This window comes from Salvelinus alpinus, chromosome 5 (assembly GCF_045679555.1).
Source record: "Salvelinus alpinus chromosome 5, SLU_Salpinus.1, whole genome shotgun sequence".
NCBI classification, from domain to species: Eukaryota; Metazoa; Chordata; class Actinopteri; order Salmoniformes; family Salmonidae; genus Salvelinus; species Salvelinus alpinus.
The window spans coordinates 6,865,223-6,887,796 of record NC_092090.1 but is presented as its reverse complement, the minus strand read 5'-3'; positions in this window follow the sequence as shown (position 1 = coordinate 6,887,796).

The window sequence follows — 22,574 nt, the reverse complement described above, 5'->3', positions numbered from 1 at the left end:
CCATCAGAATGCTAAATAACCATCAGACTCCTAAATAGCCATGAGACAGCTAAATAGCCATGAGACAGCTAAATAGCCATCAGACAGCTAAATAGCCATCAGACTGCTAAATAGCCATCAGACTGCTAAATATCCATCATACTGCTAAATAGCCATCAGACTGTTAAATAGCCATCAGTCTGTAAAATAGCCATCAGACTGCTAAATAGCCATCAGACTGCTAAATAGCCATCAGACTGCTAAATAGCCATCAGACTGCTAAATAACCATCAGACTCCTAAATAGCCATCAGACTGCTAAATAGCCATCAGAACGCTAAATAGCAATCAGACTGCTAAATAGCCATCAGACTGCTAATTAGCCATCAGAATGCTAAATAACCATCAGACTTCTAAATAGCCATGAGACAGCTAAATAGCCATGAGACAGCTAAATAGCCATCAGACAGCTAAATAGCCATCAGACTGCTAAATAGCCATCAGACTGCTAAATATCCATCAGACTGCTAAATAGCCATCAGCCTGCTAAATAGCAGTGAGACAGCTAAATAGCCATCAGACTGCTAAATAACCATCAGACTCCTAAATAGCCATGAGACTGCTAAATACCCATCATACTGCTAAATAGCCATCAGACTCCTAAATAGCCATCAGACTTTTAAATAGCCATCAGACTGCTAAATAGCCATCAGACTGCTAAATAGCCATCAGAATGCTAAATAGCCATCAGAATGCTAAATAACCATCAGACTGCTAAATAGCCATCAGACTGCTAAATAGCCATCAGACTGCTAAATAGCCGTGAGACAGCTAAATAGCCATCAGACTGCTAAATAGCCATCAGACTGTTAAATAGCCATCAGACTGCTAAATAGCCATCAGAATGTTAAATAGCCATCAGACTCCTAAATAACCGTGAGACAGCTAAATAGCCATCAGACTGCTAAATAGCAATCAGACTGCTAAATAGCCATCAGAACGCTAAATAGCCATCAGACTGTTAAATAGCCATCAGACTGTTAAATAGCCATGAGACAGCTAAATAGCCATGAGACAGCTAAATAGCCATCAGACAGCTAAATAGCCATCAGACTGCTAAATAGCCATCAGACTGCTAAATATCCATCAGACTGCTGAATAGCCATCAGACTGTTAAATAGCCATCAGTCTGTAAAATAGCCATCAGACTGCTAAATAGCCATCAGACTCCTAAATAGCCGTGAGATAGCTAAAAAAACATCAGACTGCTAAATAGCCATCAGACTCCTAAATAGCCATGAGACTGCTAAATAGCCATCAGACTGCTAAATAGCCATCAGAATGCTAAATATCCATCAGACTGCTAAATACCCATCAGACTGTTAAATAGCCATCAGTCTGTAAAAAAGCCATCAGACTGCTAAATAGCCATCAGACTGCTAAATAGCCATCAGACTGTTAAATAGCCATCAGACTGCTAAATAGCCATCAGTCTGCTAAATAGCCATCAGACTCCAAAATAGCCGTGAGACAGCTAAATAGCCATCAGACTGCTAAATACCCATCAGACTGCTAAATAGCCATCAGACTGCTAAATAGCCATCAGACTGCTAAATAGCCACCAGACTGCTAAATAACCATCAGACTCCTAAATAGCCATCAGACTGCTAAATAGCCATCAGACTGCTAAATAGCCGTGAGACAGCTAAATAACCATCAGACTCCTAAATAGCCATGAGACTGCTAAATAGCCATCAGACTGCTAAATAGCCATCAGAATGCTAAATATCCATCAGACTGCTAAATACCCATCAGACTGTTAAATAGCCATCAGTCTGTAAAAAAGCCATCAGACTGCTAAATAGCCATCAGACTGCTAAATAGCCATCAGACTGTTAAATAGCCATCAGACTGCTAAATAGCCATCAGTCTGCTAAATAGCCATCAGACTCCAAAATAGCCGTGAGACAGCTAAATAGCCATCAGACTGCAAAATACCCATCAGACTGCTAAATAGCCATCAGACTGCTAAATAGCCATCAGACTGCTAAATAGCCACCAGACTGCTAAATAACCATCAGACTCCTAAATAGCCATCAGACTGCTAAATAGCCATCAGACTGCTAAATAGCCGTGAGACAGCTAAATAGCCTTCAGACTGCTAAATAGCCATCAGACTGTTAAATAGCCATCAGACTGCTAAATAGCCATCAGACTCCTAAATAACCGTGAGACAGCTAAATAGCCATCAGACTGCTAAATAGCAATCAGACTGCTAAATAGCCATCAGAACGCTAAATAGCCATCAGACTGCTAAATATCCATCAGACTGCTAAATAGCCATCAGACTGTTAAATAGCCATCAGTCTGTAAAATAGCCATCAGACTGCTAAATAGCCATCAGACTCCTAAATAGCCGTGAGATAGCTAAAAAAACATCAGACTGCTAAATATCCATCAGACTCCTAAATAGCCACGAGACAGCTAAATAGCCATCAGACTGCTAAATAGCCATCAGAACGCTAAATAGCAATCAGACTGCTAAATAGCCATCAGACTGCTAAATAGCCATCAGAACGCTAAATAGCAATCAGACTGCTAAATAGCCATCAGACTGCTAAATAGCCATCAGAATGCTAAATAACCATCAGACTCCTAAATAGCCATGAGACAGCTAAATAGCCATGAGACAGCTAAATAGCCATCAGACAGCTAAATAGCCATCAGACTGCTAAATATCCATCAGACTGCTAAATAGCCATCAGAACGCTAAATAGCCATCAGACTGCTAAATAGCCATCAGACTGCTAAATAGCCATCAGACTGCTAAATAGCCATCAGAATGCTAAATAACCATCAGACTCCTAAATAGCCATGAGACTGCTAAATAGCCATCAGACTGCTAAATAGCCATCAGAATGCTAAATAACCATCAGACTCCTAAATAGCCATGAGACAGCTAAATAGCCATCAGACTGCTAAATAGCAATCAGACTGCTAAATAGCCATCAGAACGCTAAATAGCCATCAGACTGCTAAATAGCCATCAGACTGCTAAATAGCCATCAGAACGCTAAATAGCCATCAGACTGCTAATTAGCCATCAGAATGCTAAATAACCATCAGACTCCTAAATAGCCATGAGACAGCTAAATAGCCATGAGACAGCAAAATAGCCATCAGACAGCTAAATAGCCATCAGACTGCTAAATAGCCATCAGACTGCTAAATATCCATCAGACTGCTAAATAGCCATCAGACTGTTAAATAGCCATCAGTCTGTAAAATAGCCATCAGACTGCTAAATAGCCATCAGACTTTTAAATAGCCATCAGACTGCTAAATAGCCATCAGACTGCTAAATAGCCATCAGAATGCTAAATAGCCATCAGAATGCTAAATAACCATCAGACTGCTAAATAGCCATCAGACTGCTAAATAGCCATCAGACTGCTAAATAGCCGTGAGACAGCTAAATAGCCATCAGACTGCTAAATAGCCATCAGACTGTTAAATAGCCATCAGACTGCTAAATAGCCATCAGAATGTTAAATAGCCATCAGACTCCTAAATAACCGTGAGACAGCTAAATAGCCATCAGACTGCTAAATAGCCATCAGAATGCTAAATATCCATCAGACTGTTAAATAGCCATCAGACTGCTAAATAGCCATCAGTCTGCTAAATAGCCATCAGACTGCTAAATAGCCATCAGACTGTTAAATAGCCATCAGTCTGTAAAAAAGCCATCAGACTGCTAAATAGCCATCAGACTGCTAAATAGCCATCAGACTGTTAAATAGCCATCAGACTGCTAAATAGCCATCAGTCTGCTAAATAGCCATCAGACTCCAAAATAGCCGTGAGACAGCTAAATAGCCATCAGACTGCTAAATACCCATCAGACTGCTAAATAGCCATCAGACTGCTAAATAGCCATCAGACTGCTAAATAGCCATCAGACTGCTAAATAACCATCAGACTCCTAAATAGCCATCAGATTGCTAAATAGCCATCAGACTGCTAAATAGCCATGAGACAGCTAAATAGCCATCAGACTGCTAAATAGCCATCAGACTGTTAAATAGCCATCAGACTGCTAAATAGCCATCAGACTCCTAAATAACCGTGAGACAGCTAAATAGCCATCAGACTGCTAAATAGCAATCAGACTGCTAAATAGCCATCAGAACGCTAAATAGCCATCAGACTGCTAAATAGCCATCAGACTGTTAAATAGCCATCAGTCTGTAAAATAGCCATCAGACTGCTAAATAGCCATCAGACTCCTAAATAGCCGTGAGATAGCTAAAAAAACATCAGACTGCTAAATATCCATCAGACTCCTAAATAGCCACGAGACAGCTAAATAGCCATCAGACTGCTAAATAGCCATCAGAACGCTAAATAGCAATCAGACTGCTAAATAGCCATCAGACTGCTAAATAGCCATCAGAACGCTAAATAGCAATCAGACTGCTAAATAGCCATCAGACTGCTAATTAGCCATCAGAATGCTAAATAACCATCAGACTCCTAAATAGCCATGAGACAGCTAAATAGCCATGAGACAGCTAAATAGCCATCAGACAGCTAAATAGCCATCAGACTGCTAAATAGCCATCAGACTGCTAAATATCCATCAGACTGCTAAATAGCCATCAGACTGTTAAATAGCCATCAGTCTGTAAAATAGCCATCAGACTGCTAAATAGCCATCAGCCTGCTAAATAGCAGTGAGACAGCTAAATAGCCATCAGACTGCTAAATAACCATCAGACTCCTAAATAGCCATGAGACTGCTAAATACCCATCATACTGCTAAATAGCCATCAGACTCCTAAATAGCCATCAGACTTTTAAATAGCCATCAGACTGCTAAATAGCCATCAGACTGCTAAATAGCCATCAGAATGCTAAATAGCCATCAGAATGCTAAATAACCATCAGACTGCTAAATAGCCATCAGACTGCTAAATAGCCATCAGACTGCTAAATAGCCGTGAGACAGCTAAATAGCCATCAGACTGCTAAATAGCCATCAGACTGTTAAATAGCCATCAGACTGCTAAATAGCCATCAGAATGTTAAATAGCCATCAGACTCCTAAATAACCGTGAGACAGCTAAATAGCCATCAGACTGCTAAATAGCAATCAGACTGCTAAATAGCCATCAGAACGCTAAATAGCCATCAGACTGCTAAATAGCCATCAGACTGCTAAATAGCCATCAGAACGCTAAATAGCCATCAGACTGCTAATTAGCCATCAGAATGCTAAATAACCATCAGACTCCTAAATAGCCATGAGACAGCTAAATAGCCATGAGACAGCTAAATAGCCATCAGACAGCTAAATAGCCATCAGACTGCTAAATAGCCATCAGACTGCTAAATATCCATCAGACTGCTAAATAGCCATCAGACTGTTAAATAGCCATCAGTCTGTAAAATAGCCATCAGACTGCTAAATAGCCATCAGACTGCTAAATAGCCATCAGACTGCTAAATAGCCATCAGACTGCTAAATAGCCATCAGAACGCTAAATAGCAATCAGACTGCTAAATAGCCATCAGACTGCTAATTAGCCATCAGAATGCTAAATAACCATCAGACTCCTAAATAGCCATGAGACAGCTAAATAGCCATGAGACAGCTAAATAGCCATCAGACAGCTAAATAGCCATCAGACTGCTAAATAGCCATCAGACTGCTAAATATCCATCAGACTGCTAAATAGCCATCAGACTGTTAAATAGCCATCAGTCTGTAAAATAGCCATCAGACTGCTAAATAGCCATCAGCCTGCTAAATAGCAGTGAGACAGCTAAATAGCCATCAGACTGCTAAATAACCATCAGACTCCTAAATAGCCATGAGACTGCTAAATACCCATCATACTGCTAAATAGCCATCAGACTCCTAAATAGCCATCAGACTTTTAAATAGCCATCAGACTGCTAAATAGCCATCAGACTGCTAAATAGCCATCAGAATGCTAAATAGCCATCAGAATGCTAAATAACCATCAGACTGCTAAATAGCCATCAGACTGCTAAATAGCCATCAGACTGCTAAATAGCCGTGAGACAGCTAAATAGCCATCAGACTGCTAAATAGCCATCAGACTGTTAAATAGCCATCAGACTGCTAAATAGCCATCAGAATGTTAAATAGCCATCAGACTCCTAAATAACCGTGAGACAGCTAAATAGCCATCAGACTGCTAAATAGCAATCAGACTGCTAAATAGCCATCAGAACGCTAAATAGCCATCAGACTGCTAAATAGCCATCAGACTGCTAAATAGCCATCAGAACGCTAAATAGCCATCAGACTGCTAATTAGCCATCAGAATGCTAAATAACCATCAGACTCCTAAATAGCCATGAGACAGCTAAATAGCCATGAGACAGCTAAATAGCCATCAGACAGCTAAATAGCCATCAGACTGCTAAATAGCCATCAGACTGCTAAATATCCATCATACTGCTAAATAGCCATCAGACTGTTAAATAGCCATCAGTCTGTAAAATAGCCATCAGACTGCTAAATAGCCATCAGACTGCTAAATAGCCATCAGACTGCTAAATAGCCATCAGACTGCTAAATAACCATCAGACTCCTAAATAGCCATCAGACTGCTAAATAGCCATCAGACTGCTAAATAGCCATGAGACAGCTAAATAGCCATCAGACTGCTAAATAGCCATCAGACTGTTAAATAGCCATCAGACTGCTAAATAGCCATCAGACTCCTAAATAACCGTGAGACAGCTAAATAGCCATCAGACTGCTAAATAGCAATCAGACTGCTAAATAGCCATCAGAACGCTAAATAGCCATCAGACTGCTAAATAGCCATCAGACTGTTAAATAGCCATCAGTCTGTAAAATAGCCATCAGACTGCTAAATAGCCATCAGACTCCTAAATAGCCGTGAGATAGCTAAAAAAACATCAGACTGCTAAATATCCATCAGACTCCTAAATAGCCACGAGACAGCTAAATAGCCATCAGACTGCTAAATAGCCATCAGAACGCTAAATAGCAATCAGACTGCTAAATAGCCATCAGACTGCTAAATAGCCATCAGAACGCTAAATAGCAATCAGACTGCTAAATAGCCATCAGACTGCTAATTAGCCATCAGAATGCTAAATAACCATCAGACTCCTAAATAGCCATGAGACAGCTAAATAGCCATGAGACAGCTAAATAGCCATCAGACAGCTAAATAGCCATCAGACTGCTAAATAGCCATCAGACTGCTAAATATCCATCAGACTGCTAAATAGCCATCAGACTGTTAAATAGCCATCAGTCTGTAAAATAGCCATCAGACTGCTAAATAGCCATCAGCCTGCTAAATAGCAGTGAGACAGCTAAATAGCCATCAGACTGCTAAATAACCATCAGACTCCTAAATAGCCATGAGACTGCTAAATACCCATCATACTGCTAAATAGCCATCAGACTCCTAAATAGCCATCAGACTTTTAAATAGCCATCAGACTGCTAAATAGCCATCAGACTGCTAAATAGCCATCAGACTGCTAAATAGCCATCAGAATGCTAAATAACCATCAGACTGCTAAATAGCCATCAGACTGCTAAATAGCCATCAGACTGCTAAATAGCCGTGAGACAGCTAAATAGCCATCAGACTGCTAAATAGCCATCAGACTGTTAAATAGCCATCAGACTGCTAAATAGCCATCAGAATGTTAAATAGCCATCAGACTCCTAAATAACCGTGAGACAGCTAAATAGCCATCAGACTGCTAAATAGCAATCAGACTGCTAAATAGCCATCAGAACGCTAAATAGCCATCAGACTGCTAAATAGCCATCAGACTGCTAAATAGCCATCAGACTGCTAAATAGCCATCAGACTGCTAATTAGCCATCAGAATGCTAAATAACCATCAGACTCCTAAATAGCCATGAGACAGCTAAATAGCCATGAGACAGCTAAATAGCCATCAGACAGCTAAATAGCCATCAGACTGCTAAATAGCCATCAGACTGCTAAATATCCATCAGACTGCTAAATAGCCATCAGACTGTTAAATAGCCATCAGTCTGTAAAATAGCCATCAGACTGCTAAATAGCCATCAGACTCCTAAATAGCCGTGAGATAGCTAAAAAAACATCAGACTGCTAAATAGCCATCAGACTCCTAAATAGCCATGAGACTGCTAAATAGCCATCAGACTGCTAAATAGCCATCAGAATGCTAAATATCCATCAGACTGCTAAATAGCCATCAGACTGTTAAATAGCCATCAGTCTGTAAAAAAGCCATCAGACTGCTAAATAGCCATCAGACTGCTAAATAGCCATCAGACTGTTAAATAGCCATCAGACTGCTAAATAGCCATCAGTCTGCTAAATAGCCATCAGACTCCAAAATAGCCGTGAGACAGCTAAATAGCCATCAGACTGCTAAATACCCATCAGACTGCTAAATAGCCATCAGACTGCTAAATAGCCATCAGACTGCTAAATAGCCACCAGACTGCTAAATAACCATCAGACTCCTAAATAGCCATCAGACTGCTAAATAGCCATCAGACTGCTAAATAGCCGTGAGACAGCTAAATAGCCATCAGACTGCTAAATAGCCATCAGACTGTTAAATAGCCATCAGACTGCTAAATAGCCATCAGACTCCTAAATAACCGTGAGACAGCTAAATAGCCATCAGACTGCTAAATAGCAATCAGACTGCTAAATAGCCATCAGAACGCTAAATAGCCATCAGACTGCTAAATATCCATCAGACTGCTAAATAGCCATCAGACTGTTAAATAGCCATCAGACTGTAAAATAGCCATCAGACTGCTAAATAGCCATCAGACTCCTAAATAGCCGTGAGATAGCTAAAAAAACATCAGACTGCTAAATATCCATCAGACTCCTAAATAGCCACGAGACAGCTAAATAGCCATCAGACTGCTAAATAGCCATCAGAACGCTAAATAGAAATCAGACTGCTAAATAGCCATCAGACTGCTAAATAGCCATCAGAACGCTAAATAGCAATCAGACTGCTAAATAGCCATCAGACTGCTAATTAGCCATCAGAATGCTAAATAACCATCAGACTCCTAAATAGCCATGAGACAGCTAAATAGCCATGAGACAGCTAAATAGCCATCAGACAGCTAAATAGCCATCAGACTGCTAAATATCCATCAGACTGCTAAATAGCCATCAGAACGCTAAATAGCCATCAGACTGCTAAATAGCCATCAGACTGCTAAATAGCCATCAGACTGCTAAATAGCCATCAGAATGCTAAATAACCATCAGACTCCTAAATAGCCATGAGACTGCTAAATAGCCATCAGACTGCTAAATAGCCATCAGAATGCTAAATAACCATCAGACTCCTAAATAGCCATGAGACAGCTAAATAGCCATCAGACTGCTAAATAGCAATCAGACTGCTAAATAGCCATCAGAACGCTAAATAGCCATCAGACTGCTAAATAGCCATCAGACTGCTAAATAGCCATCAGAACGCTAAATAGCCATCAGACTGCTAATTAGCCATCAGAATGCTAAATAACCATCAGACTCCTAAATAGCCATGAGACAGCTAAATAGCCATGAGACAGCAAAATAGCCATCAGACAGCTAAATAGCCATCAGACTGCTAAATAGCCATCAGACTGCTAAATATCCATCAGACTGCTAAATAGCCATCAGACTGTTAAATAGCCATCAGTCTGTAAAATAGCCATCAGACTGCTAAATAGCCATCAGACTCCTAAATAGCCATGAGCCTGCTAAATAGCCATCAGACTGCTAAATAGCCATCAGAATGCTAAATATCCATCAGACTGTTAAATAGCCATCAGACTGCTAAATAGCCATCAGTCTGCTAAATAGCCATCAGACTGCTAAATAGCCATCAGACTGTTAAATAGCCATCAGACTGCTAAATAGCCATCAGACTGCTAAATAGCCATCAGAATGCTAAATAGCCATCAGAATGCTAAATAACCATCAGATTCCTAAATAGCCATCAGACTGCTAAATAGCCATCAGACTGTTAAATAGCCATCAGACTGCTAAATAGCCATCAGTCTGCTAAATAGCCATCAGACTCCAAAATAGCCGTGAGACAGCTAAATAGCCATCAGACTGCTAAATAGCCATCAGACTGCTAAATAGCCATCAGACTGCTAAATAGCCATCAGACTGTTAAATAGCCATCAGACTGCTAAATAGCCATCAGACTGCTAAATAACCATCAGACTCCTAAATAGCCATCAGACTGTTAAATAGCCATCAGACTGCTAAATAGCCATCAGACTGCTAAATAGCCATCAGACTCCTAAATAGCCGTGAGACAGCTAAATAGCCATCAGACTGCTAAATACCCATCAGACTGCTAAATAGCCATCAGACTGCTAAATAGCCATCAGACTGTTAAATAGCCATCAGACTGCTAAATAGCCATCAGACTGCTAAATAGCCATCAGAATGCTAAATAACCATCAGACTCCTAAATAGCCATCAGACTGCTAAAAAGCCATCAGACTGTTAAATAGCCATAAGACTGCTAAATAGCCATCAGTCTGCTAAATAGCCATCAGACTGCTAAATAACCATCAGACTCCTAAATAGCCATCAGACTGTTAAATAGCCATCAGACTGCTAAATAGCCATCAGACTGCTAAATAGCCATCAGACTCCTAAATAGCCGTGAGACAGCTAAATAGCCATCAGACTGCTAAATACCCATCAGACTGCTAAATAGCCATCAGACTGCTAAATAGCCATCAGACTGTTAAATAGCCATCAGACTGCTAAATAGCCATCAGACTGCTAAATAGCCATCAGAATGCTAAATAACCATCAGAACGCTAAATAGCCATCAGACTGCTAAATAGCCATCAGAATGCTCAATAACCATCAGACTCCTAAATAGCCATGAGACTGCTAAATAGCCATCAGACTGCTAAATAGCCATCAGAATGCTAAATAGCCATCAGACTCCTAAATTGCCGTGAGACAGCTAAATAGCCATCAGACTGCTAAATAGCCATCAGACTGCTAAATAGCCATCAGACTGCTAAATAGCCATCAGACTCCTAAATAGCCGTGAGACAGCTAAATAGCCATCAGACTGCTAAATAGCCATCAGACTGCTAAATAGCCATCAGACTGTTAAATAGCCATCAGACTGCTAAATAGCCATCAGTCTGCTAAATAGCCATCAGACTCCAAAATAGCCGTGAGACAGCTAAATAGCCATCAGACTGCTAAATAGCCATCAGACTGCTAAATAGCCATCAGACTGCTAAATAGCCATCAGACTGCTAAATAGCCATCAGAATGCTAAAAAACCATCAGACTCCTAAATAGCCATGAGACAGCTAAATAGCCATCAGACTGCTAAATTGCCGTGAGACAGCTAAATAGCCATCAGACTGCTAAATAGCCATCAGACTGTTAAATAGCCATCAGACTGCTAAATAGCCATCAGTCTGCTAAATAGCCATCAGACTCCAAAATAGCCGTGAGACAGCTAAATAGCCATCAGACTGCTAAATAGCCATCAGACTGCTAAATAGCCATCAGACTGCTAAATAGCCATCAGACTGCTAAATAGCCATCAGACTGCTAAATAGCCATCAGACTGCTAAATAGCCATCAGACTGCTAAATAGCCATCAGACTGTTAAATAGCCATCAGACTGCTAAATAGCCATCAGACTCCTAAATAGCCATCAGACTTTTAAATAGCCATCAGACTGCTAAATAGCCATCAGACTGCTAAATAACCATCAGACTCCTAAATAGCCATCAGACTGCTAAATAGCAGTGAGACAGCTAAATAGCCATCAGACTGCTAAATAACCATCAGACTCCTAAATAGCCATCAGACTGCTAAATACCCATCAGACTGCTAAATAGCCATCAGACTCCTAAATAGCCATCAGACTTTTAAATAGCCATCAGACTGCTAAATAGCCATCAGACTGCTAAATAGCCATCAGAATGCTAAATAGCCATCAGAATGCTAAATAGCCATCAGACTGTTAAATAGCCATCAGACTGCTAAATAGCCATCAGAATGTTAAATAGCCATCAGACTCCTAAATAACCGTGAGACAGCTAAATAGCCATCAGACTGCTAAATAGCAATCAGACTGCTAAATAGCCATCAGAACGCTAAATAGCCATCAGACTGCTAAATAGCCATCAGACTGCTAAATAGCCATCAGACTGCTAAATAGCCATCAGAATCCTAAATATCCATCAGACTGCTAAATAGCCATCAGAACGCTAAATAGCCATCAGACTGCTAAATAGCCATCAGACTGCTAAATAGCCATCAGACTGCTAAATAGCCATCAGACTGCTAAATAGCCATCAGACTGTTAAATAGCCATCAGACTGCTAAATAGCCATCAGACTCCTAAATAGCCATCAGACTGCTAAATAGCCATCAGACTGTTAAATAGCAGTGAGACAGCTAAATAGCCATCAGACTGCTAAATAACCATCAGACTCCTAAATAGCCATCAGACTGCTAAATAGCAGTGAGACAGCTAAATAGCCATCAGACTCCTAAATAGCCATCAGACTGCTAAATACCCATCAGACTGCTAAATAGCCATCAGACTCCTAAATAGCCATCAGACTTTTAAATAGCCATCAGACTGCTAAATAGCCATCAGACTGCTAAATAGCCATCAGAATGCTAAATAGCCATCAGAATGCTAAATAGCCATCAGACTGTTAAATAGCCATCAGACTGCTAAATAGCCATCAGAATGTTAAATAGCCATCAGACTCCTAAATAACCGTGAGACAGCTAAATAGCCATCAGACTGCTAAATAGCAATCAGACTGCTAAATAGCCATCAGAACGCTAAATAGCCATCAGACTGCTAAATAGCCATCAGACTGCTAAATAGCCATCAGACTGCTAAATAGCCATCAGAATCCTAAATATCCATCAGACTGCTAAATAGCCATCAGAATGTTAAATAGCCATCAGACTCCTAAATAACCGTGAGACAGCTAAAAAAACATCAGACTGCTAAATAGCCATCAGACTGCTAAATAGCCATCAGACTGCTAAATAGCCATCAGACTGCTAAATAGCCATCAGACTGTTAAATAGCAGTGAGACAGCTAAATAGCCATCAGACTGCTAAATAACCATCAGACTCCTAAATAGCCATCAGACTGCTAAATAGCAGTGAGACAGCTAAATAGCCATCAGACTGCTAAATAACCATCAGACTCCTAAATAGCCATCAGACTGCTAAATACCCATCAGACTGCTAAATAGCCATCAGACTCCTAAATAGCCATCAGACTTTTAAATAGCCATCAGACTGCTAAATAGCCATCAGACTGCTAAATAGCCATCAGAATGCTAAATAGCCATCAGAATGCTAAATAGCCATCAGACTGTTAAATAGCCATCAGACTGCTAAATAGCCATCAGAATGTTAAATAGCCATCAGACTCCTAAATAACCGTGAGACAGCTAAATAGCCATCAGACTGCTAAATAGCCATCAGACTGCTAAATAGCCATCAGAACGCTAAATAGCAATCAGACTGCTAAATAGCCATCAGACTGCTAAATAGCCATCAGACTGCTAAATAGCCATCAGAATCCTAAATATCCATCAGACTGCTAAATAGCCATCAGAACGCTAAATAGCCATCAGACTGCTAAATAGCCATCAGACTGCTAAATAGCCATCAGACTGCTAAATAGCCATCAGACTGCTAAATAGCCATCAGACTGTTAAATAGCCATCAGACTGCTAAATAGCCATCAGACTCCTAAATAGCCATCAGACTGCTAAATAGCCATCAGACTGTTAAATAGCAGTGAGACAGCTAAATAGCCATCAGACTGCTAAATAACCATCAGACTCCTAAATAGCCATCAGACTGCTAAATAGCAGTGAGACAGCTAAATAGCCATCAGACTGCTAAATAACCATCAGACTCCTAAATAGCCATCAGACTGCTAAATACCCATCAGACTGCTAAATAGCCATCAGACTCCTAAATAGCCATCAGACTTTTAAATAGCCATCAGACTGCTAAATAGCCATCAGACTGCTAAATAGCCATCAGAATGCTAAATAGCCATCAGAATGCTAAATAGCCATCAGACTGTTAAATAGCCATCAGACTGCTAAATAGCCATCAGAATGTTAAATAGCCATCAGACTCCTAAATAACCGTGAGACAGCTAAATAGCCATCAGACTGCTAAATAGCAATCAGACTGCTAAATAGCCATCAGAACGCTAAATAGCCATCAGACTGCTAAATAGCCATCAGACTGCTAAATAGCCATCAGACTGCTAAATAGCCATCAGAATCCTAAATATCCATCAGACTGCTAAATAGCCATCAGAATGTTAAATAGCCATCAGACTCCTAAATAACCGTGAGACAGCTAAAAAAACATCAGACTGCTAAATAGCCATCAGACTGCTAAATAGCAGTGAGACAGCTAAATAGCCATCAGACTGCTAAATAACCATCAGACTCCTAAATAGCCATCAGACTGCTAAATAGCAGTGAGACAGCTAAATAGCCATCAGACTGCTAAATAGCCATCAGACTGCTAAATAGCCATCAGAATGCTAAATAGGCATCAGAATGCTAAATAGCCGTGAGACAGCTAAATAGCCATCAGAACGCTAAATAGCAATCAGACTGCTAAATAGCCATCAGACTGCTAAATAGCCATCAGAATGCTAAATAACCATCAGACTCCTAAATAGCCATGAGACAGCTAAATAGCCATGAGACAGCTAAATAGCCATCAGACAGCTAAATAGCCATCAGACTGCTAAATAGCCATCAGACTGCTAAATATCCATCAGACTGCTAAATAGCCATCAGACTGTTAAATAGCCATCAGTCTGTAAAATAGCCACGAGACAGCTAAATAGCCATCAGACTGCTAAATAGCCATCAGACTGCTAAATAGCAGTGAGACAGCTAAATAGCCATCAGACTGCTAAATAACCATCAGACTCCTAAATAGCCACGAGACAGCTAAATAGCCATCAGACTGCTAAATAGCCATCAGACTGCTAAATAGCCATCAGACTGCTAAATAACCATCAGACTCCTAAATAGCCATCAGACTGCTAAATACCCATCAGACTGCTAAATAGCCATCAGACTCCTAAATAGCCATCAGACTTTTAAATAGCCATCAGACTGCTAAATAGCCATCAGACTGTTAAATAGCCATCAGTCTGTAAAGTAGCCATCAGACTGCTAAATAGCCATCAGACTGCTAAATAGCCATCAGACTGTTAAATAGCCATCAGTCTGTAAAGTAGCCATCAGACTGCTAAATAGCCATCAGACTCCTAAATAGCCGTGAGATAGCTAAAAAAAACATCAGACTGCTAAATAGCCATCAGACTGCTAAATAGCCACGAGACAACTAAATAGCCATCAGACTGCTAAATAGCAGTGAGACAGCTAAATAGCCATCAGACTCCTAAATAGCCATCAGACTGCTAAATAGCCATCAGAATGCTAAATAGCCATCAGAATGCTAAATAACCATCAGACTCCTAAATAGCCATCAGACTGCTAAATAGCCATCAGACTGCTAAATAGCCATCAGACTGCTAAATAGCCATCAGACTTTTAAATAGCCATCAGACTGCTAAATAGCCATCAGACTGCTAAATAGCCATCAGAATGCTAAATAGCCATCAGAATGCTAAATAACCATCAGACTCCTAAATAGCCATCAGACTGCTAAATAGCCATCAGACTGTTAAATAGCCATCAGACTGCTAAATAGCCATCAGTCTGCTAAATAGCCATCAGACTCCAAAATAGCCGTGAGACAGCTAAATAGCCATCAGACTGCTAAATAGCCATCAGACTGCTAAATAGCCATCAGACTGCTAAATAGCCATCAGACTGCTAAATAGCCATCAGACTGCTAAATAGCCATCAGACTGTTAAATAGCCATCAGACTGCTAAATAGCCATCAGACTGCTAAATAACCATCAGACTCCTAAATAGCCATCAGACTGCTAAATAGCCATCAGACTGTTAAATAGCCATCAGACTGCTAAATAGCCATCAGACTGCTAAAGAGCCATCAGACTCCTAAATAGCCGTGAGACAGCTAAATAGCCATCAGACTGCTAAATAGCCATCAGACTGCTAAATAGCCATCAGAGTGCTAAATAGCCATCAGAATGTTAAATAGCCATCAGACTGCTAAATAGCCATCAGAACGCTAAATAGCCATCAGACTGCTAAATAGCCATCAGACTGCTAAATAGCCATCAGAATGCTAAATAACCATCAGACTCCTAAATAGCCATGAGACTGCTAAATAACCGTGAGACAGCTAAATAGCCATCAGACTGTTAAATAGCAATCGGACTGCTAAATAGCCATCAGAACGCTAAATAGCCATCAGACTGCTAAATAGCCATCAGACTGCTAAATAGCCATCAGAATGCTAAATAACCATCAGACTCCTAAATAGCCATGAGACTGCTAAATAGCCATCAGACTGCTAAATAGCCATCAGAAAGCTAAAAAACCATCAGACTCATAAATAGCCATGAGACAGCTAAATAGCCATCAGACAGCTAAATAGCCATCAGACTGCTAAATAGCCATCAGACTGCTAAATAGCCATCAGACTGCTAAATAGCCATCAGACTGTTAAATAGCCATCAGTCTGTAAAATAGCCATCAGACTGCTAAATAGCCATCAGACTCCTAAATAGCCGTGAGATAGCTAAAAAAAACATCAGACTGCTAAATAGCCATCAGACTGCTAAATAGCCACGAGACAACTAAATAGCCATCAGACTGCTAAATAGCCGCGAGACAACTAAATAGCCATCAGACTGCTAAATAGCCATCAGACTGCTAAATAGCAGTGAGACAGCTAAATAGCCATCAGACTCCTAAATAGCCATCAGACTGCTAAATAGCCATCAGAATGCTAAATAGCCATCAGAATGCTAAATAACCATCAGACTGCTAAATAGCCATCAGACTTTTAAATAGCCATCAGACTGCTAAATAGCCATCAGACTGCTAAATAGCCATCAGAATGCTAAATAGCCATCAGAATGCTAAATAACCATCAGATTCCTAAATAGCCATCAGACTGCTAAATAGCCATCAGACTGTTAAATAGCCATCAGACTGCTAAATAGCCATCAGTCTGCTAAATAGCCATCAGACTCCAAAATAGCCGTGAGACAGCTAAATAGCCATCAGACTGCTAAATAGCCATCAGACTGCTAAATAGCCATCAGACTGCTAAATAGCCATCAGACTGCTAAATAGCCATCAGACTGTTAAATAGCCATCAGACTGCTAAATAGCCATCAGACTGCTAAATAACCATCAGACTCCTAAATAGCCATCAGACTGTTAAATAGCCATCAGACTGCTAAATAGCCATCAGACTGCTAAATAGCCATCAGACTCCTAAATAGCCGTGAGACAGCTAAATAGCCATCAGACTGCTAAATACCCATCAGACTGCTAAATAGCCATCAGACTGCTAAATAGCCATCAGACTGTTAAATAGCCATCAGACTGCTAAATAGCCATCAGACTGCTAAATAGCCATCAGAATGCTAAATAACCATCAGACTCCTAAATAGCCATCAGACTGCTAAAAAGCCATCAGACTGTTAAATAGCCATAAGACTGCTAAATAGCCATCAGTCTGCTAAATAGCCATCAGACTGCTAAATAACCATCAGACTCCTAAATAGCCATCAGACTGCTAAATAGCCATCAGACTGCTAAATAGCCATCAGACTCCTAAATAGCCGTGAGACAGCTAAATAGCCATCAGACTGCTAAATACCCATCAGACTGCTAAATAGCCACCAGACTGCTAAATAGCCATCAGACTGTTAAATAGCCATCAGACTGCTAAATAGCCACCAGACTGCTAAATAGCCATCAGAATGCTAAATAACCATCAGACTCCTAAATAGCCATCAGACTGCTAAAAAGCCATCAGACTGTTAAATAGCCATAAGACTGCTAAATAGCCATCAGTCTGCTAAATAGCCATCAGACTCCAAAATAGCCGTGAGACAGCTAAATAGCCATCAGACTGCTAAATACCCATCAGACTGCTAAATAGCCATCAGACTGCTAAATAGCAATCAGACTCCTAAATAGCCATCAGAATGCTAAATAGCCATCAGACTCCTAAATAGCCGTGAGACAGCTAAATAGCCATCAGACTGCTAAATAGCAGTGATACTGCTAAATAGCCATCAGACTCCTAAATTGCCGTGAGACAGCTAAATAGCCATCAGACTGCTAAATATCCATCAGACTGCAAAATAGCCATCAGACTGTTAAATAGCCATCAGTCTGTAAAATAGCCATCAGACTGCTAAATATCCATCAGACTGCTAAATATCCATCAGTCTGTTAAATAGCCATCATACTGCTAAATAGCCATCAGACTGCTAAATAGCCATCAGACTGATAAATAGCCATAAGACTGTTAAATAGCCATCAGACTGCTAAATAGCCATCAGAATGTTAAATAGCCATCAGACTCCTAAATAGCCGTGAGACAGCTAAATAGCCATCAGACTGCTAAATAGCAATCAGACTGCTAAATAGCCATCAGAACGCTAAATAGCCATCAGACTGCTAAATAGCCATCAGAATGCTCAATAACCATCAGACTCCTAAATAGCCATGAGACTGCTAAATAGCCATCAGACTGCTAAATAGCCATCAGAATGCTAAAAAACCATCAGACTCCTAAATAGCCATGAGACAGCTAAATAGCCATCAGACTGCTAAATAGCCATCAGACTCCTAAATTGCCGTGAGACAGCTAAATAGCCATCAGACTGCTAAATAGCCATCAGACTGCTAAATAGCCATCAGACTGCTAAATAGCCATCAGACTCCTAAATAGCCGTGAGACAGCTAAATAGCCATCAGACTGCTAAATAGCAATCAGACTGCTAAATAGCCATCAGAACGCTAAATAGCCATCAGACTGCTAAATAGCCATCAGACTGCTAAATAGCCATCAGACTGCTAAATAGCCATCAGACTCCTAAATAGCCGTGAGACAGCTAAATAGCCATCAGACTGCTAAATACCCATCAGACTGCTAAATAGCCATCAGACTGCTAAATAGCCATCAGACTGTTAAATAGCCATCAGACTGCTAAATAGCCATCAGTCTGCTAAATAGCCATCAGACTCCAAAATAGCCGTGAGACAGCTAAATAGCCATCAGACTGCTAAATACCCATCAGACTGCTAAATAGCCATCAGACTGCTAAATAGCAATCAGACTGCTAAATAGCCATCAGTCTGCTAAATAACCATCAGACTCCTAAATAGCCATCAGACTGCTAAAAAGCCATCAGACTGTTAAATAGCCATAAGACTGCTAAATAGCCATCAGTCTGCTAAATAGCCATCAGACTCCAAAATAGCCGTGAGACAGCTAAATAGCCATCAGACTGCTAAATACCCATCAGACTGCTAAATAGCCATCAGACTGCTAAATAGCAATCAGACTGCTAAATAGCCATCAGAACGCTAAATAGCCATCAGACTGCTAAATAGCCATCAGACTGCTAAATAGCCATCAGACTGCTAAATAGCCATCAGACTCCTAAATAGCCGTGAGACAGCTAAATAGCCATCAGACTGCTAAATACCCATCAGACTGCTAAATAGCCATCAGACTGCTAAATAGCCATCAGACTGTTAAATAGCCATCAGACTGCTAAATAGCCATCAGACTGCTAAATAGCCATCAGAATGCTAAATAACCATCAGACTCCTAAATAGCCATCAGACTGCTAAAAAGCCATCAGACTGTTAAATAGCCATAAGACTGCTAAATAGCCATCAGTCTGCTAAATAGCCATCAGACTCCAAAATAGCCGTGAGACAGCTAAATAGCCATCAGACTGCTAAATACCCATCAGACTGCTAAATAGCCATCAGACTGCTAAATAGCCATCAGACTCCTAAATAGCCATCAGAATGCTAAATAGCCATCAGACTCCTAAATAGCCGTGAGACAGCTAAATAGCCATCAGACTGCTAAATAGCAGTGATACTGCTAAATAGCCATCAGACTCCTAAATTGCCGTGAGACAGCTAAATAGCCATCAGACTGCTAAATATCCATCAGACTGCAAAATAGCCATCAGACTGTTAAATAGCCATCAGTCTGTAAAATAGCCATCAGACTGCTAAATATCCATCAGACTGCTAAATATCCATCAGTCTGTTAAATAGCCATCATACTGCTAAATAGCCATCAGACTGCTAAATAGCCATCAGACTGATAAATAGCCATAAGACTGTTAAATAGCCATCAGACTGCTAAATAGCCATCAGAATGTTAAATAGCCATCAGACTCCTAAATAGCCGTGAGACAGCTAAATAGCCATCAGACTGCTAAATAGCAATCAGACTGCTAAATAGCCATCAGAACGCTAAATAGCCATCAGACTGCTAAATAGCCATCAGAATGCTCAATAACCATCAGACTCCTAAATAGCCATGAGACTGCTAAATAGCCATCAGACTGCTAAATAGCCATCAGAATGCTAAAAAACCATCAGACTCCTAAATAGCCATGAGACAGCTAAATAGCCATCAGACTGCTAAATAGCCATCAGACTCCTAAATTGCCGTGAGACAGCTAAATAGCCATCAGACTGCTAAATAGCCATCAGACTGCTAAATAGCCATCAGACTGCTAAATAGCCATCAGACTCCTAAATAGCCGTGAGACAGCTAAATAGCCATCAGACTGCTAAATAGCAATCAGACTGCTAAATAGCCATCAGAACGCTAAATAGCCATCAGACTGCTAAATAGCCATCAGAATGCTCAATAACCATCAGACTCCTAAATAGCCATGAGACAGCTAAATAGCCATCAGACTGCTAAATAGCCATCAGACTCCTAAATTGCCGTGAGACAGCTAAATAGCCATCAGACTGCTTAATAGCCATCAGACTGCTAAATATCCATCAGACTGCTAAATAGCCATCAGTCTGTTAAATATCCATCAGACTGCTAAATAGCCATCAGAATGTTAAATAGCCATCAGACTCCTAAATAACCGTGAGACAGCTAAAAAAACATCAGACTGCTAAATAGCCATCAGACTGCTAAATTGCCATGAGACAACTAAATAGCCATCAGACTGCTAAATAGCAGTGAGACAGCTAAATAGCCATCAGACTGCTAAATAACCATCAGACTCCTAAATAGCCACGAGACAGCTAAATAGCCATCAGACTGCTAAATAGCCATCAGACTGCTAAATAGCCATCAGACTGCTAAATAACCATCAGACTGCTAAATAGCCATCAGACTCCTAAATAGCCATCAGACTTTTAAATAGCCATCAGACTGCTAAATAGCCATCAGACTGCTAAATAGCCATCAGACTGCTAAATAGCCATCAGAATGCTAAATAGCCATCAGAATGCTAAAAAACCATCAGACTCCTAAATAGCCATGAGACAGCTAAATAGCCATCAGACTGCTAAATAGCCATCAGACTCCTAAATTGCCGTGAGACAGCTAAATAGCCATCAGACTGCTTAATAGCCATCAGACTGCTAAATATCCATCAGACTGCTAAATAGCCATCAGTCTGTTAAATATCCATCAGACTGCTAAATAGCCATCAGAATGTTAAATAGCCATCAGACTCCTAAATAACCGTGAGACAGCTAAAAAAACATCAGACTGCTAAATAGCCATCAGACTGCTAAATTGCCATGAGACAACTAAATAGCCATCAGACTGCTAAATAGCAGTGAGACAGCTAAATAGCCATCAGACTGCTAAATAACCATCAGACTCCTAAATAGCCACGAGACAGCTAAATAGCCATCAGACTCCTAAATAGCCATGAGACTGCTAAATAGCCATCAGACTGCTAAATAGCCATCAGAATGCTAAAAAACCATCAGACTCCTAAATAGCCATGAGACTGCTAAATAGCCATCAGACTGCTAAATAGCCATCAGAATGCTAAAAAACCATCAGACTCCTAAATAGCCATGAGACAGCTAAATAGCCATCAGACTGCTAAATAGCCATCAGACTCCTAAATTGCCGTGAGACAGCTAAATAGCCATCAGACTGCTAAATAGCCATCAGACTGCTAAATAGCCATCAGACTGCTAAATAGCCATCAGACTCCTAAATAGCCGTGAGACAGCTAAATAGCCATCAGACTGCTAAATAGCAATCAGACTGCTAAATAGCCATCAGAACGCTAAATAGCCATCAGACTGCTAAATAGCCATCAGAATGCTCAATAACCATCAGACTCCTAAATAGCCATGAGACAGCTAAATAGCCATCAGACTGCTAAATAGCCATCAGACTCCTAAATTGCCGTGAGACAGCTAAATAGCCATCAGACTGCTTAATAGCCATCAGACTGCTAAATATCCATCAGACTGCTAAATAGCCATCAGTCTGTTAAATATCCATCAGACTGCTAAATAGCCATCAGAATGTTAAATAGCCATCAGACTCCTAAATAA